Here is a 16,993-nt window from a genome sequence, read left to right on the forward strand (position 1 = left end):
TTTGATGTCTCTGACCCAGCTGCCAACTACACTGTAACTATTCCAAGAGGTAGACCAGATCCCAGTTTGAGGAGGAAAACCAGAGGACTGCCAGGAAAATGGCCACAGGAATAGCCCATAGTCAAACTGGTTACCGTATTTTTCGCCCTATAAGACGCACCGGCCCATAAGACGCACCTAGGTTTTTGGGGAGGAAAATAAGAAAAAAAATATTTTTAACCAAAAGGTGTGCTGTGTGTTTGGAACTAATGGTGGTCTATGGGTGGCACTATTACTGGGGATCTGTGGGTGACGGACACTGTTATGGGGGGGATCTGTGGATGACGGACACTGTTATAGGGGGGGGGATCTGTGGATGACGGACACTGTTATAGGGGGGGGATCTGTGGATGACGGACACTGTTATAGGGGGGGGATCTGTGGATGACGGACACTGTTATAGGGGGGGATCTGTGGATGACGGACACTGTTATAGGGGGGGGATCTGTGGATGACGGACACTGTTATAGGGGGGGATCTGTGGATGACGGACACTGTTATAGGGGGGGATCTGTGGATGACGGACACTGTTACAGGGGGGATCTTTGGCTGGCACTGTTACAGGGGGGGGATCTGTGGATGACGGACACTGTTATAGGGGGGGATCTGTGGATGACGGACACTGTTACAGGGGGGATCTGTGGCTGGCACTGTTACAGGGGGGGGATCTGTGGATGATGGACACTGTTATAGGGGGGGATCTGTGGATGACGGACACTGTTACAGGGGGGATCTGTGGCTGGCACTGTTACGGGGGGGATCTGTGGATGACGGACACTGTTATAGGGGGGGATCTGTGGATGACGGACACTGTTACAGGGGGGGATCTGTGGCTGACGGACACTGTTTCAGGGGGGATCTGTGGCTGGCACTGTTATGGGCTGGGGGGGATCTGTGGGTGGCACTGTTATATATGTGCCATCCACAGACCCCCCCAGCCCATAACATTGCCATCCACAGACCCCCCCCAGCCCATAACATTGCCATTAGGGATGAGCGAACTCGAACTGTATAGTTCGGGTTCGTACCGAATTTTGGGGTGTCCGTGACACGGACCCGAACCCGGACATTTTCGTAAAAGTTCGGGTTCGGTGTTCGTCGCTTTCTTGGCGCTTTTGTGACGCTTTCTTGGCGCTTTTTGAAAGGCTGCAAAGCAGCCAATCAACAAGCGTCATACTACTTGCCCCAAGAGGCCATCACAGCCATGCCTACTATTGGCATGGCTGTGATTGGCCAGAGCACCATGTGACCCAGCCTCTATTTAAGCTGGAGTCACATAGCGCCGCCCGTCACTCTGCTCTGATTAGCGTAGGGAGAGGTTGCGGCTGCGACAGTAGGGCGAGATTAGGCAGATTAACTCCTCCAAAGGACTTGATTAACTGATCGATCTGCAGCTGTGGATCATTGAGCTGCTGATCCTCAATTGCTCACTGTTTTTAGGCTGCACAGACCGTTTGTCAGTCTCATTTTTCTGGGGTGATCGGCGGCCATTTTGTGTCTTGTGGTGCGCCAGCACAAGCTGCGACCAAGTGCATTTAACCCTCAATGGTGTGGTTGTTTTTTGGCTAAAGCCTACATCAGGGTGAAGCTGTCACACCAAGTGCATTTAACCAGCAATAGTCTGTTCATTTTTTGGCCATATACAAAATCAGGGGCAAGCTGCGCCTGTCACCAAGTGCATTTAACCCTCAATGGTGTGGTTGTTTTTTGGCTAAAGCCTACATCAGGGTGAAGCTGTCACACCAAGTGCATTTAACCAGCAATAGTCTGTTTATTTTTTGGCCATATCCCAGTCTAATTCTGTCACTAAATCCATACCGGTCACCCAGCGCCTAAATACTAGGCCTCAAATTTATATCCAGCTAAATCTGTCCCTAGTGCTGTAGCTGGGCGAGTTATTTAGTGTCCGTTCAAGCACATTTCTTGTTCTGGGTTGAAATACAATTCCCAATTTAGCAATTTCATAATTTAGTGGTTCCTGCTATATCAGAGCTATTTGAAATCTATCCCAAAAAGGGTATATAATATTGAAGGTGCACATTGGGTCATTCAGAATAACTTCACACACACCCGCTACTGTGTATTTCCAAGTCTAATTCTGTCACTAAACCCATACCTATAACAGAAAAGACCGGCACTCACTTATCTTCAAAGATTTTTTCTTTTATTCGCCACACATAGATATGTTCAGTGACGCGCGTTTCGGCTCTGTTGCGAGCCTTTCTCAAACCAATGGCATATAACAAAATCATACACTACAATTGATTTAAATAGACCGCCAAAGCGGAAATGACATCATGTAGTCATGGTAATTCAGACAAACAAAATGGAGTAAAGGGTAAGAAAAGAAAAAAGAAAACAGAAAAAGCAAGAGAGAGGGAACAAAGAAAAAGGGGAAACACAGAGTAACAATTTAAATAATCAGATACACGTGAGAAACAGCCCAATCGCAACAGCATCAATAAGAATGGTAGTAATCATAGATTCTTTTGAAGTTCTCTAGATATTCATACTAGCTTGCAATTCAGATGATGCGGTTGGGGGGTTCCTCACGTTTTCTGTAAAATACAAAAAACACAAAGTATAAATTTAACATACATATAAAAGAAACAGCCATCTATAAGAAGCTATGGAGATCGTACTCCCGGTTTAACCCCATGGGTTCCAGTGTCTGGAGTGTATGAATCCAATAGGATTCACGCTTCTTTAACATTTTTAAACGATTACCACCTCTACGAGGTTGTTGTATCTGCTCAATGATTTGAAAGCGCAATTGCGCAATATTGTGCTTGCAGCGATCAAAGTGATGAGGGACGGGTAGGAGTAAATTATTTTTTCTAATAGTGGACTTATGCTTAGAGAAGCGGTCCTTCATGCGCATGGATGTTTCACCTATATATAACAGTCCACAAGGGCACTTGAGTAAATATATGATGAAACTACTATTGCATGTAAAAAAGCCTCGAACTGGAAAGCGCTTGCCTGTGTGGGGATGCGTGAAATATTCCCCTTTAATTACACTTGAACAGTGTATACACCCTAGGCAAGGGAATGTGCCCTTTCTAGGAGTTGATAAAGTCTGCTGACGCTTCTCAGTTTGAGCACTGCCCACATCCGCCCTCACCACCATATCGCGGATATTCTTATTACGCTTATAGCACAATAAGGGGGGATTTTTAAACTCCTCAATAGAGGGATAAGCCCTTGACAATATATTCCAATGTTTAGAAAAAATAAATCGACACCTGTTCACCCATGGGTGGAACTTAGTAACGAACGGTATACGTGACCCCCTAGACTCCTGTTTAGGGGTCAAGGAGGTGACCCTACTTCTCTCACTATCCAGCAGTGCTGTGGGATATCCTCTATTCTCAAATCTCATAGACATTTCATCAAGACGTTTATCCTTCACTTCAGTATTAGAAACAATCCTACGTACCCTTTGAAATTGGGAGTGGGGTAAGGCTTTTTTTACTGTGGGGGGATGATAACTTGAGAAATGGAGAAGAGAATTTTTGTCGGTATTTTTGATATATAAATCAGTCACAATGGACCCACCTGCACCCTTAATGACCAGGGTGTCCAAAAAATTAATCTCATGATCACTATGATGTAAAGTAAACTGCAGCTCGGGCCAAATTGAGTTCAGAAATTCTGAAAAGGCACGAAGGGATCGAATGCCGCCCCGCCATACACAAAACACGTCATCGACGAATCTTCGCCAAAAAATACAATGAATTTTAAATAGATCATTGGTGTAAATATATTTGTCTTCAAACCATGACATGTATGAATTTGCATATGGCGGTGCGGCATTCGAGCCCATCGCGGTCCCACAGCACTGCTGGTAGTAGGTGTCCTGAAATAAAAAGTAATTCTCAGTTAAAATAATTTCAAGAAGTTTCAGAAAAAATTCTTTGGCACCTTCACTGTGAGAGGAGAAGGATAGAAGCCACTCTACAGCCCGTATACCCTTCCAGTGAACAATAGAAGTGTACAGAGAACAAACATCGAGGGTAACTAACAAATCATCATCCTGTAACACCAGGGTTCCAACCTCACGCAAAAATTGATTCGTATCAAGCAGGAAAGACGGCATGTTTTTGGTCAGGGGTGTCATAACCTTTTCAAGCAAAATAGCTGGTGGAGACAAAATAGAATCAGTCAAGGCCACAATAGGTCGACCCGGTGGTTGGGACAAGGATTTGTGCACTTTGGGCAGTGTATAAAACACAGGTGTTACAGGATGATGATTAATCAGATATTCCCCCAATTTGGGGTCAATAATCTGCTGTGCAATAAATGTATCAACCAAAGTACACAATTTCTTTTTTATAATGTATACCGGATCGCCGTCCAAAGGACGATACACATCGGTATTGGCCAACTGGCCCAGAATTTCACTGACATAATACTCCTTGTCCATAAGGACAAGAGCACCCCCCTTGTCAGCAGGCTTGAAAATCAGGCTATCGTCCCCCAATAAGTTATCGATAGCCTGCTTCTCAATGCGCGACAAGTTGTGGTTAACATGAAATCCACCCTGCCGTATCTCCTGCAGGGATTTTGACATGTCACGTTGGACTAGTAAAATGAACGTTTCAACAGGATGATAACACTTAGGTGGTTGAAAGTGACTCTTGGTTCTCAGTCCAAAATCCTTCAATGATAGACCAGTGTCACTGGTGGTTGCTGTACTTGCGCTTTTTTCAACATTGGTGGACTGCAAGCCTGAGAAATGCGCCTTGAGTCGGAGGTTCCTAAAGAAACGTTGACAGTCCATATCAAATTCAAAACTGTCCAGCGGACTAGTAGGACAAAATGATAGTCCCTTCTCCAATACCTGCAACTGGAGAGGACTTAGGCTTTTAGAGGATATATTAAAAATTAAAGTGTCATCTCTACCTGAGAGCGTGTTATCCGTGGTGCGTCGATACCCCCGATAATGGCGTCCTGCTCGTCTGGTGTTTTTCTTTGTTGAGGTCTTTGTCTCCTTCTGCCTAAAAAAGGCGCACGCGGAGGTCCAATAGTGGAATCACTTCCCGATCCAGATGACATCGAGGTTCCCCGACGTTGCTGCCTGATAAATAGAGGTATAGCTGTGCCAGACAGATCTTGCCATTTATATACACGTTTATTCTAATAGTCCTCAGAGTCTCTGATAAATTTCTGGCGTTTAGTGCTTTCTATCTCCCTTTTCAGGTCAGCGCCAATTTTTTCCACTTTGGATTTTAGAGTAACCAATTCCTCAGCTGGTAAAGCGTCCTTGAGTTGCATCTCGATGGTGGCAATTTTCTGCCTGCTAGTCATGATAGCTTCCGTCAGGTATTCGATGGTTAATACCATCAAGTCCATGGAGCACTTATTTAGAATATTTGAGAAGTTAGTGCAATAATCAATGTTGTCACAAAAAAACGTGGGTCTCAAATGGACTCGCAATCCACGTGGGATACGGTGCAAGCGGCAATATTCAGCAAGTGTGGATACATGTAGTTCCCAGGAGGTTAATCTCCTTACCTCCTTTTCGAGTTCTCTCCCTCGATACTCCGTGGGAGGTATTTTGAGAAAGTCCACATTAGCAGTCACATTGGACACGATTTCCCGTGCCCGTTCTTCCGTGTAGGAAAATGAAGCCATGTTGTATAGAAAATACACAGGTGCTCGCGCTGAAGAAAATTAGAAGTATTTCAACGAGGGTCAGCCGGCACTCCGTTTGTAGGCGTGGTGCACGTGTCCAGGGCCGAAGTCCAGGTACAAATAACAGAAAAGACCGGTGTAACGGCACCGTTTCAGCAGACAAGGGGTTAAGATCCGTTTAGGCGATATGCCCCTTTTCTGAGAGACAGGCACAGCTATTGCAGAACACCAACCTCCCGAACTGGATACAAAATAGCACTCCAAACTGGAACCTCACAAGTAGCTGTCAGCAGACGAACAGGAAAAGCATTCAGTCGGCTTACACTCCTGGCAATCAGTCTCCAACAGCATACAGGGAATCTCCCCAATAACGAGACAAGGCTCCGTGTTGAGGGTCAAGCAGTGATCTGAAGTGCTGGCACACCCAGCCTGGTTTTTATTACAGTTTTTGCAGATACAGGACAGATACAACATATCCCCACAATGCATCATGGTTTCCTCCCCTCTGTCCCGGAGACGACCGAACACAATCCAATTATCTCTCAGGACAAAGGGGAGATCACCAATACACATGTGGAGACAACAGGACAGGAATCACCACCCAAACACACAATGGCACACCCCCACAGCAAACACAGACATTTAACATATGCCCAGATAGCTCAAGTCTGAGTGCATATCATTAGGTGAATGGCACTCAGAATACACGAATACAATAATATTAGCTATCTGGGTGCCCTCACATAACATACAATTTAACCGAACGCATAATAAACATAAAATACAATTCTACAGACAGATTTAAGCTGTGCGGCCGGTCTGTCTTCTCCTTTACAGTTACTATGGGCCATAATCCTGAGGCAAGAGGCTTTTAAACAGTCCTCTCCAAAACCCAGTGGCGAGGTTGGTTTCGCCACACATCTCCCCCCCCAGGGAAGACTAACCAGATACCTGACCTCACGCCGGTCGGTACCTGAGTTAGTCTGGCAGCCCACCCACAACCCAATACTGGACCTGCTGAATTTCGTAGCCTGTCTCTGTCCAGTAAGTCCACCAAGGTGATGTTGGAAGCTGGTACTCCCGGTCTCTGTGTTGCTCCCTGGTTTGGAGTGGAGGTTGCTTTGTGGGCAGGGATCAGCGGTACTCAGCCCTGGTGCCAGCGCTACCACGGAAGAAGCCTGGTTGGAGCCTGGTTGTTGGAGGGGGAGACCGACTGTCTCTACCCCCTGTGCTGTAAGTGCAGAGACCACGGTCCCATCTGCACTGTTGTGGGGCTTACTGTCTCCCCCTGGTGCGTTAAGCTGCCGCTGGAGAGAGGGGGTAGCGAGCTCCTCTCCCATACATACTTCCAGCCGCTGGGGAGAGTGACCGACCGCCTCCGCTCCCAATACAGTGTCCTGCTGCTGGGGAAAGGAGACTGGGCTCTCTATTCCCTGTAGGACACTCTGCCGCTGGGGGACAGGACCGACTGTCTCTGCCCCCTGTAACTCCGCCTGCCGCTGGGGAATGGAGACTCGGCTCCCAATTCCCAAAAAATCATGCTGCTGCTGGGGGATGGAGACTCGGCTCCCAATTTCCAAAAAATCATGCTGCTGCTGGGGGGCAGGAACAACTACCTCTGCCCCCTGTAACTCAGCCTGCCGCTGGGGAGGGAGGCCGCTGCTCTCCTCTCCCTGCACTTTACACTGCCTTCCCGGCATATCACTCTGCTGCTGGGGGGCAGGAACAACTACCTCTGCCCCCTGTAACTCAGCCTGCCGCTGGGGAATGGAGACTAGGCTCCCAATTCCCTGCAGGACCGGTGGAGAGACCTCGGTCCCATCTCCACCGGCCACCTGGGGTTCTTCCCAGTAAACATCAACAATATCTGCCCAGCTGAATGGGTCTGGATCTGGGTCTGTCACCTTACCGTCCTGCTGAGCCTTCTCAATGGAGTGGAAGAGATCTCGGTAGTCCTGCTCCAGTTCCCACTCCAGGGTTGCTAGGTGAGCCAGGTCTTTCTCTACTTCATGGGGGTCATCCCACTCATGCCTAGCCTCCCTCTCATAGAAAATGTCCTGAAGTCTGGACTGTGCAGGGCTCCCGAAGTCAGGCTCTGCAAAGGACTCCCATAACAAGCCAGGACCATCAAACTCCTCTCCCTCTGGCTTGTCATGCTCAGCTGTCCAGGGTATAAACTGTGCCACATACCACCAAAGTGCCTGGTAGGCATCCTCCAGCCATAGCTCCTGCCATACCCGGTGCTGTAGTTCCATTACCCATTCCTCCAGGGGCTGCTCTCCCAGGAAGGGCATCCGCAGGGCCACTTGCTTCTGCAACCGCTGCTCTTCACTGGGGAGACTCTCACCTCGCTGGTATTGTACATTATCCAGGGCCTGGTACCAGATGCCTTTCCTTAATGCATCCCGGCCATCCAGGTCCTCCTCCTCGTATACCACTGCTGGTTCCATCCTGGTGCTTTTAGGGTCGCTGTACTGGGACATGCGTTGCCCTTAAATTGTAGAATCCAAAGAAATGGTGTCTCCTGTAGCTGTCCTTCTGGCTGTAGGAACGATCCCGCTGCTTGCCACCAATGTAACGGCACCGTTTCAGCGGACAAGGGGCTAAGATCCGTTCAGGCGATATGCCCCTTTCCGAGAGACAGGCACAGCTACTGCAGAACACCAACCTCCCGAACTGGATACAAAATAGCACTCCAAACTGGAACCTCACAAGTAGCTGTCAGCAGACGAACAGGAAAAGCATTCAGTCGGCTTACACTCCTGGCAATCAGTCTCCAACAGCATACAGGGAATCTCCCCAATAACGAGACAAGGCTCCGTGTTGAGGGTCAAGCAGTGATCTGATGTGCTGGCCCACCCAGCCTGGTTTTTATTACAGTTTTTGCAGATACAGGACAGATACAACATATCCCCACAATGCATCATGGTTTCCTCCCCTCTGTCCCGGAGACGACCGAACACAATCCAATTATCTCTCAGGACAAAGGGGAGATCACCAATACACATGTGGAGACAACAGGACAGGAATCACCACCCAAACACACAATGGCACACCCCCACAGCAAACACAGACATTTAACATATGCCCAGATAGCTCAAGTCTGAGTGCATATCATTAGGTGAATGGCACTCAGAATACACGAATACAATAATATTAGCTATCTGGGTGCCCTCACATAACATACAATTTAACCGAACGCATAATAAACATAAAATACAATTCTACAGACAGATTTAAGCTGTGCGGCCGGTCTGTCTTCTCCTTTACAGTTACTATGGGCCATAATCCTGAGGCAAGAGGCTTTTAAACAGTCCTCTCCAAAACCCAGTGGCGAGGTTGGTTTCGCCACAACCGGCACTCACTTATCTTCAAAGATTTTTTCTTTTATTCGCCACACATAGATATGTTCAGTGACGCGCGTTTCGGCTCTGTTGCGAGCCTTTCTCAAACCAATGGCATATAACAAAATCATACACTACAATTGATTTAAATAGACCGCCAAAGCGGAAATGACATCATGTAGTCATGGTAATTCAGACAAACAAAATGGAGTAAAGGGTAAGAAAAGAAAAAAGAAAACAGAAAAAGCAAGAGAGAGGGAACAAAGAAAAAGGGGAAACACAGAGTAACAATTTAAATAATCAGATACACGTGAGAAACAGCCCAATCGCAACAGCATCAATAAGAATGGTAGTAATCATAGATTCTTTTGAAGTTCTCTAGATATTCATACTAGCTTGCAATTCAGATGATGCGGTTGGGGGGTTCCTCACGTTTTCTGTAAAATACAAAAAACACAAAGTATAAATTTAACATACATATAAAAGAAACAGCCATCTATAAGAAGCTATGGAGATCGTACTCCCGGTTTAACCCCATGGGTTCCAGTGTCTGGAGTGTATGAATCCAATAGGATTCACGCTTCTTTAACATTTTTAAACGATTACCACCTCTACGAGGTTGTTGTATCTGCTCAATGATTTGAAAGCGCAATTGCGCAATATTGTGCTTGCAGCGATCAAAGTGATGAGGGACGGGTAGGAGTAAATTATTTTTTCTAATAGTGGACTTATGCTTAGAGAAGCGGTCCTTCATGCGCATGGATGTTTCACCTATATATAACAGTCCACAAGGGCACTTGAGTAAATATATGATGAAACTACTATTGCATGTAAAAAAGCCTCGAACTGGAAAGCGCTTGCCTGTGTGGGTCCATTGTGACTGATTTATATATCAAAAATACCGACAAAAATTCTCTTCTCCATTTCTCAAGTTATCATCCCCCCACAGTAAAAAAAGCCTTACCCCACTCCCAATTTCAAAGGGTACGTAGGATTGTTTCTAATACTGAAGTGAAGGATAAACGTCTTGATGAAATGTCTATGAGATTTGAGAATAGAGGATATCCCACAGCACTGCTGGATAGTGAGAGAAGTAGGGTCACCTCCTTGACCCCTAAACAGGAGTCTAGGGGGTCACGTATACCGTTCGTTACTAAGTTCCACCCATGGGTGAACAGGTGTCGATTTATTTTTTCTAAACATTGGAATATATTGTCAAGGGCTTATCCCTCTATTGAGGAGTTTAAAAATCCCCCCTTATTGTGCTATAAGCGTAATAAGAATATCCGCGATATGGTGGTGAGGGCGGATGTGGGCAGTGCTCAAACTGAGAAGCGTCAGCAGACTTTATCAACTCCTAGAAAGGGCACATTCCCTTGCCTAGGGTGTATACACTGTTCAAGTGTAATTAAAGGGGAATATTTCACGCATCCCCACACAGGCAAGCGCTTTCCAGTTCGAGGCTTTTTTACATGCAATAGTAGTTTCATCATATATTTACTCAAGTGCCCTTGTGGACTGTTATATATAGGTGAAACATCCATGCGCATGAAGGACCGCTTCTCTAAGCATAAGTCCACTATTAGAAAAAATAATTTACTCCTACCCGTCCCTCATCACTTTGATCGCTGCAAGCACAATATTGCGCAATTGCGCTTTCAAATCATTGAGCAGATACAACAACCTCGTAGAGGTGGTAATCGTTTAAAAATGTTAAAGAAGCGTGAATCCTATTGGATTCATACACTCCAGACACTGGAACCCATGGGGTTAAACCGGGAGTACGATCTCCATAGCTTCTTATAGATGGCTGTTTCTTTTATATGTATGTTAAATTTATACTTTGTGTTTTTTGTATTTTACAGAAAACGTGAGGAACCCCCCAACCGCATCATCTGAATTGCAAGCTAGTATGAATATCTAGAGAACTTCAAAAGAATCTATGATTACTACCATTCTTATTGATGCTGTTGCGATTGGGCTGTTTCTCACGTGTATCTGATTATTTAAATTGTTACTCTGTGTTTCCCCTTTTTCTTTGTTCCCTCTCTCTTGCTTTTTCTGTTTTCTTTTTTCTTTTCTTACCCTTTACTCCATTTTGTTTGTCTGAATTACCATGACTACATGATGTCATTTCCGCTTTGGCGGTCTATTTAAATCAATTGTAGTGTATGATTTTGTTATATGCCATTGGTTTGAGAAAGGCTCGCAACAGAGCCGAAACGCGCGTCACTGAACATATCTATGTGTGGCGAATAAAAGAAAAAATCTTTGAAGATAAGTGAGTGCCGGTCTTTTCTGTTATTTGTACCTGGACTTCGGCCCTGGACACGTGCACCACGCCTACAAACGGAGTGCCGGCTGACCCTCGTTGAAATAAATCCATACCGGTCACCCAGCGCCTAAATACTAGGCCTCAAATTTAAATCCCTCTAAATCTCTCGTTACCGCTGTACTGTTGTTGCTGGGCAAGATATTTAGTGTCCGTCAAAGCACATTTTTTGTTCTGGGTTGAAGTACAATTCCCAATTTAGCAATTTCATAATTTAGTGGTTTCTGCTATATCAGAGCTATTTGAAATCTATCCCTAAAAGGGTATATAATATTGAAGGTGCACATAGGGTCATTCAGAATAACTTCACACACACCCGCTTCTGTGCATTTCCAAGTCTAATTCTGTCACTAAATCCATACCGGTGACCCAGCGCCTAAATACTAGGCCTCAAATTTAAATCCCTCTAAATCTCTCGTTACCCACCGCTGTACTGTTGTTGCTGGGCAAGATATTTAGTGTCCGTCAAAGCACATTTTTTGTTCTGGGTTGAAGTACAATTCCCAATTTAGCAATTTCATAATTTAGTGGTTTCTGCTATATCAGAGCTATTTGAAATCTATCCCTAAAAGGGTATATAATATTGAAGGTGCACATAGGGTCATTCAGAATAACTTCACACACACGCTTCTGTGCATTTCCAAGTCTAATTCTGTCACTAAATCCATACCGGTGACCCAGCGCCTAAATACTAGGCCTCAAATTTAAATCCCTCTAAATCTCTCGTTACCCACCGCTGTACTGTTGTTGCTGGGCAAGATATTTAGTGTCCGTCAAAGCACATTTTTTGTTCTGGGTTGAAGTACAATTCCCAATTTAGCAATTTCATAATTTAGTGGTTTCTGCTATATCAGAGCTATTTGAAATCTATCCCTAAAAGGGTATATAATATTGAAGGTGCACATAGGGTCATTCAGAATAACTTCACACACACGCTTCTGTGCATTTCCAAGTCTAATTCTGTCACTAAATCCATACCGGTGACCCAGCGCCTAAATACTAGGCCTCAAATTTAAATCCCTCTAAATCTCTCGTTACCCACCGCTGTACTGTTGTTGCTGGGCAAGATATTTAGTGTCCGTCAAAGCACATTTTTTGTTCTGGGTTGAAGTACAATTCCCAATTTAGCAATTTCATAATTTAGTGGTTCCTGCTATATCAGAGCTATTTGAAATCTATCCCAAAAAGGGTATATAATATTGAAGGTGCACATTGGGTCATTCAGAATAACTTCACACACACCCGCTACTGTGTATTTCCAAGTCTAATTCTGTCACTAAACCCATACCTGTCACCCAGCGCCTAAATACTAGGCCTCAAATTTAAATCCCTCTAAATCTCTCGTTACCGCTGTCCTGTTGTAGCTGGGAAAGTTATTTAGTGCCCGTCAAAGCACATTTTTTGTTCTGGGTTGAAGTACAATTCCCAATTTAGCAATTTCATAATTTAGTGGTTCCTGCTATATCAGAGCTATTTGAAATCTATCCCAAAAAGGGTATATAATATTGAAGGTGCACATTGGGTCATTCAGAATAACTTCACACACACCCGCTACTGTGTATTTCCAAGTCTAATTCTGTCACTAAACCCATACCTGTCACCCAGCGCCTAAATACTAGGCCTCAAATTTAAATCCCTCTAAATCTCTCGTTACCGCTGTCCTGTTGTAGCTGGGAAAGTTATTTAGTGTCCGTCAAAGCACATTTTTTGTTCTGGGTTGAAGTACAATTCCCAATTTAGCAATTTCATAATTTAGTGGTTCCTGCTATATCAGAGCTATTTGAAATCTATCCCAAAAAGGGTATATAATATTCAAGGTGCACATTGGGTCATTCAGAATAACTTCACACACACGCTTCTGTGCATTTCCAAGTCTAATTCTGTCACTAAATCCATACCGGTCACCCAGCGCCTAAATACTAGGCCTCAAATTTATATCCCGCTGAATTTGAATACAATACATTGGGCCAAATAATATATTTGTTGTTGTGGTGAACCATAACAATGAGAAAAACATCTAGTAAGGGACGCGGACGTGGACATGGTCGTGGTGGTGTTAGTGGACCCTCTGGTGCTGGGAGAGGACGTGGCCGTTCTGCCACATCCACACGTCCTAGTGTACCAACTACCTCAGGTCCCAGTAGCCGCCAGAATTTACAGCGATATATGGTGGGGCCCAATGCCGTTCTAAGGATGGTAAGGCCTGAGCAGGTACAGGCATTAGTCAATTGGGTGGCCGACAGTGGATCCAGCACGTTCACATTATCTCCCACCCAGTCTTCTGCAGAAAGCGCACAGATGGCGCCTGAAAACCAACCCCATCAGTCTGTCACATCACCCCCATGCATACCAGGGAAACTGTCTCAGCCTCAAGTTATGCAGCAGTCTCTTATGCTGTTTGAAGACTCCGCTGGCAGGGTTTCCCAAGGGCATCCACCTAGCCCTTCCCCAGCGGTGAAAGACATAGAATGCACTGACGCACAACCACTTATGTTTCCTGATGATGAGGACATGGGAATACCACCTCAGTATGTCTCTGATGATGACGAAACACAGGTGCCAACTGCTGCGTCTTTCTGCAGTGTGCAGACTGAACAGGAGGTCAGGGATCAAGACTGGGTGGAAGACGATGCAGGGGACGATGAGGTCCTAGACCCCACATGGAATGAAGGTCGTGCCACTGACTTTCACAGTTCGGAGGAAGAGGCAGTGGTGAGACCGAGCCAACAGCGTAGCAAAAGAGGGAGCAGTGGGCAAAAGCAGAACACCCGCCGCCAAGAGACTCCGCCTGCTACTGACCGCCGCCATCTGGGACCGAGCACCCCAAAGGCAGCTTCAAGGAGTTCCCTGGCATGGCACTTCTTCAAACAATGTGCTGACGACAAGACCCGAGTGGTTTGCACGCTGTGCCATCAGAGCCTGAAGCGAGGCATTAACGTTCTGAACCTGAGCACAACCTGCATGACCAGGCACCTGCATGCAAAGCATGAACTGCAGTGGAGTAAACACCTTAAAACCAAGGAAGTCACTCAGGCTCCCCCTGCTACCTCTTCTGCTGCTGCCGCCTCGGCCTATTCTGCTGCTGCCGCCTCGGCCTCTTCCTCCGCCTCTGGAGGAACGTTGGCACCTGCCGCCCAGCAAACAGGGGATGTACCACCAACACCACCACCACCACCTCCGTCACCAAGCGTCTCAACCATGTCACACGCCAGCGTTCAGCTCTCCATCTCACAAACATTTGATAGAAAGCGTAAATTCCCACCTAGCCACCCTCGATCCCTGGCCCTGAATGCCAGCATTTCTAAACTACTGGCCTATGAAATGCTGTCATTTAGGCTGGTGGACACAGACAGCTTCAAACAGCTCATGTCGCTTGCTGTCCCACAGTATGTTGTTCCCAGCCGGCACTACTTCTCCAAGAGAGCCGTGCCTTCCCTGCACAACCAAGTATCCGATAAAATCAAGTGTGCACTGCGCAACGCCATCTGTAGCAAGGTCCACCTAACCACAGATACGTGGACCAGTAAGCACGGCCAGGGACGCTATATCTCCCTAACTGCACACTGGGTAAATGTAGTGGCAGCTGGGCCCCAGGCGGAGAGCTGTTTGGCGCACGTCCTTCCGCCGCCAAGGATCGCAGGGCAACATTCTTTGCCTCCTGTTGCCACCTCCTCCTTCTCGGCTTCCTCCTCCTCTTCTTCCACCTGCTCATCCAGTCAGCCACACACCTTCACCACCAACTTCAGCACAGCCCGGGGTAAACGTCAGCAGGCCATTCTGAAACTCATATGTTTGGGGGACAGGCCCCACACCGCACAGGAGTTGTGGCGGGGTATTGAACAACAGACCGACGAGTGGTTGCTGCCGGTGAGCCTCAAGCCCGGCCTGGTGGTGTGTGATAATGGGCGAAATCTCGTTGCAGCTCTGGGACTAGCCGGTTTGACGCACATCCCTTGCTTGGCGCATGTGCTGAATTTGGTGGTGCAGAAGTTCATTCACAACTACCCCGACATGTCAGAGCTGCTGCATAAAGTGCGGGCCGTCTGTTCGCGCTTCCGGCGTTCACATCCTGCCGCTGCTCGCCTGTCTGCGCTACAGCGTAACTTCGGCCTTCCCGCTCACCGCCTCATATGCGACGTGCCCACCAGGTGGAACTCCACCTTGCACATGCTGGACAGACTGTGCGAGCAGCAGCAGGCCATAGTGGAGTTTCAGCTGCAGCACGCACGGGTCAGTCGCACTGCGGAACAGCACCACTTCACCACCAATGACTGGGCCTCCATGCGAGACCTGTGTGCCCTGTTGCGCTGTTTCGAGTACTCCACCAACATGGCCAGTGGCGATGACACCGTTATCAGCGTTACAATACCACTTCTATGTCTCCTTGAGAAAACACTTAGGGCGATGATGGAACAGGAGGTGGCCCAGGAGGAGGAGGAGGAGGATGAGGAAGAGGGGTCATTTTTAGCACTTTCAGGCCAGTCTCTTCGAAGTGACTCAGAGGGAGGTTTTTTGCAACAGCAGAGGCCAGGTACAAATGTGGCCAGCCAGGGCCCACTACTGGAGGACGAGGAGGACGAGGATGAGGAGGAGGTGGAGGAGGATGAGGATGAAGCATGGTCACAGCGGGGTGGCACCCAACGCAGCTCGGGTCCATCACTGGTGCGTGGCTGGGGGGAAAGGCAGGACGATGACGATACGCCTCCCACAGAGGACAGCTTGTCCTTACCCCTGGGCAGCCTGGCACACATGAGCGACTACATGCTGCAGTGCCTGCGCAACGACAGCAGAGTTGCCCACATTTTAACCTGTGCGGACTACTGGGTTGCCACCCTGCTGGATCCACGCTACAAAGACAATGTGCCCACCTTACTTCCTGCACTGGAGCGTGATAGGAAGATGCGCGAGTACAAGCGCACGTTGGTAGACGCGCTACTGAGAGCATTCCCAAATGTCACAGGGGAACAAGTGGAAGCCCAAGGCCAAGGCAGAGGAGGAGCAAGAGGTCGCCAAGGCAGCTGTGTCACGGCCAGCTCCTCTGAGGGCAGGGTTAGCATGGCAGAGATGTGGAAAACTTTTGTCAACACGCCACAGCTAACTGCACCACCACCTGATACGCAACGTGTTAGCAGGAGGCAACATTTCACTAACCTGGTGGAACAGTACGTGTGCACACCCCTCCACGTACTGACTGATGGTTCGGCCCCATTCAACTTCTGGGTCTCTAAATTGTCCACGTGGCCAGAGCTAGCCTTTTATGCCTTGGAGGTGCTGGCCTGCCCGGCAGCCAGCGTTTTGTCTGAACGTGTATTCAGCACGGCAGGGGGCGTCATTACAGACAAACGCAGCCGCCTGTCTACAGCCAATGTGGACAAGCTGACGTTCATAAAAATGAACCAGGCATGGATCCCACAGGACCTGTCCGTCCCTTGTCCAGATTAGACATTAACTACCTCCCCATAACCATATATTATTGGACTCCAGGGCACTTCCTCATTCAATCCTATTTTTATTTTCATTTTACCATTATATTGCGATGCTACCCAAAGTTGAATGAACCTCTCCTCTGCCTGTGTGCTAGGCCTAAATATATGCCAATGGACTGTTGCAGTGGTGGCTGACATGAAGCCTGATTCTCTGC

The 16,993-nt window shown here is 47.2% G+C and overlaps 1 protein-coding gene across 1 annotated transcript in view; it reads right to left on the reverse strand.

Moving 5' to 3' along the window:
• LOC122931070 (zinc finger protein 773-like) overlaps positions 1-16,993 on the reverse strand; it is a 426,553-nt gene that overhangs the window by 98,349 nt on the left and 311,211 nt on the right. The window lies entirely within an intron of this gene.

Source organism: Bufo gargarizans, chromosome 3, assembly GCF_014858855.1.
Source record: "Bufo gargarizans isolate SCDJY-AF-19 chromosome 3, ASM1485885v1, whole genome shotgun sequence".
Lineage (NCBI taxonomy): Eukaryota > Metazoa > Chordata > Amphibia > Anura > Bufonidae > Bufo > Bufo gargarizans.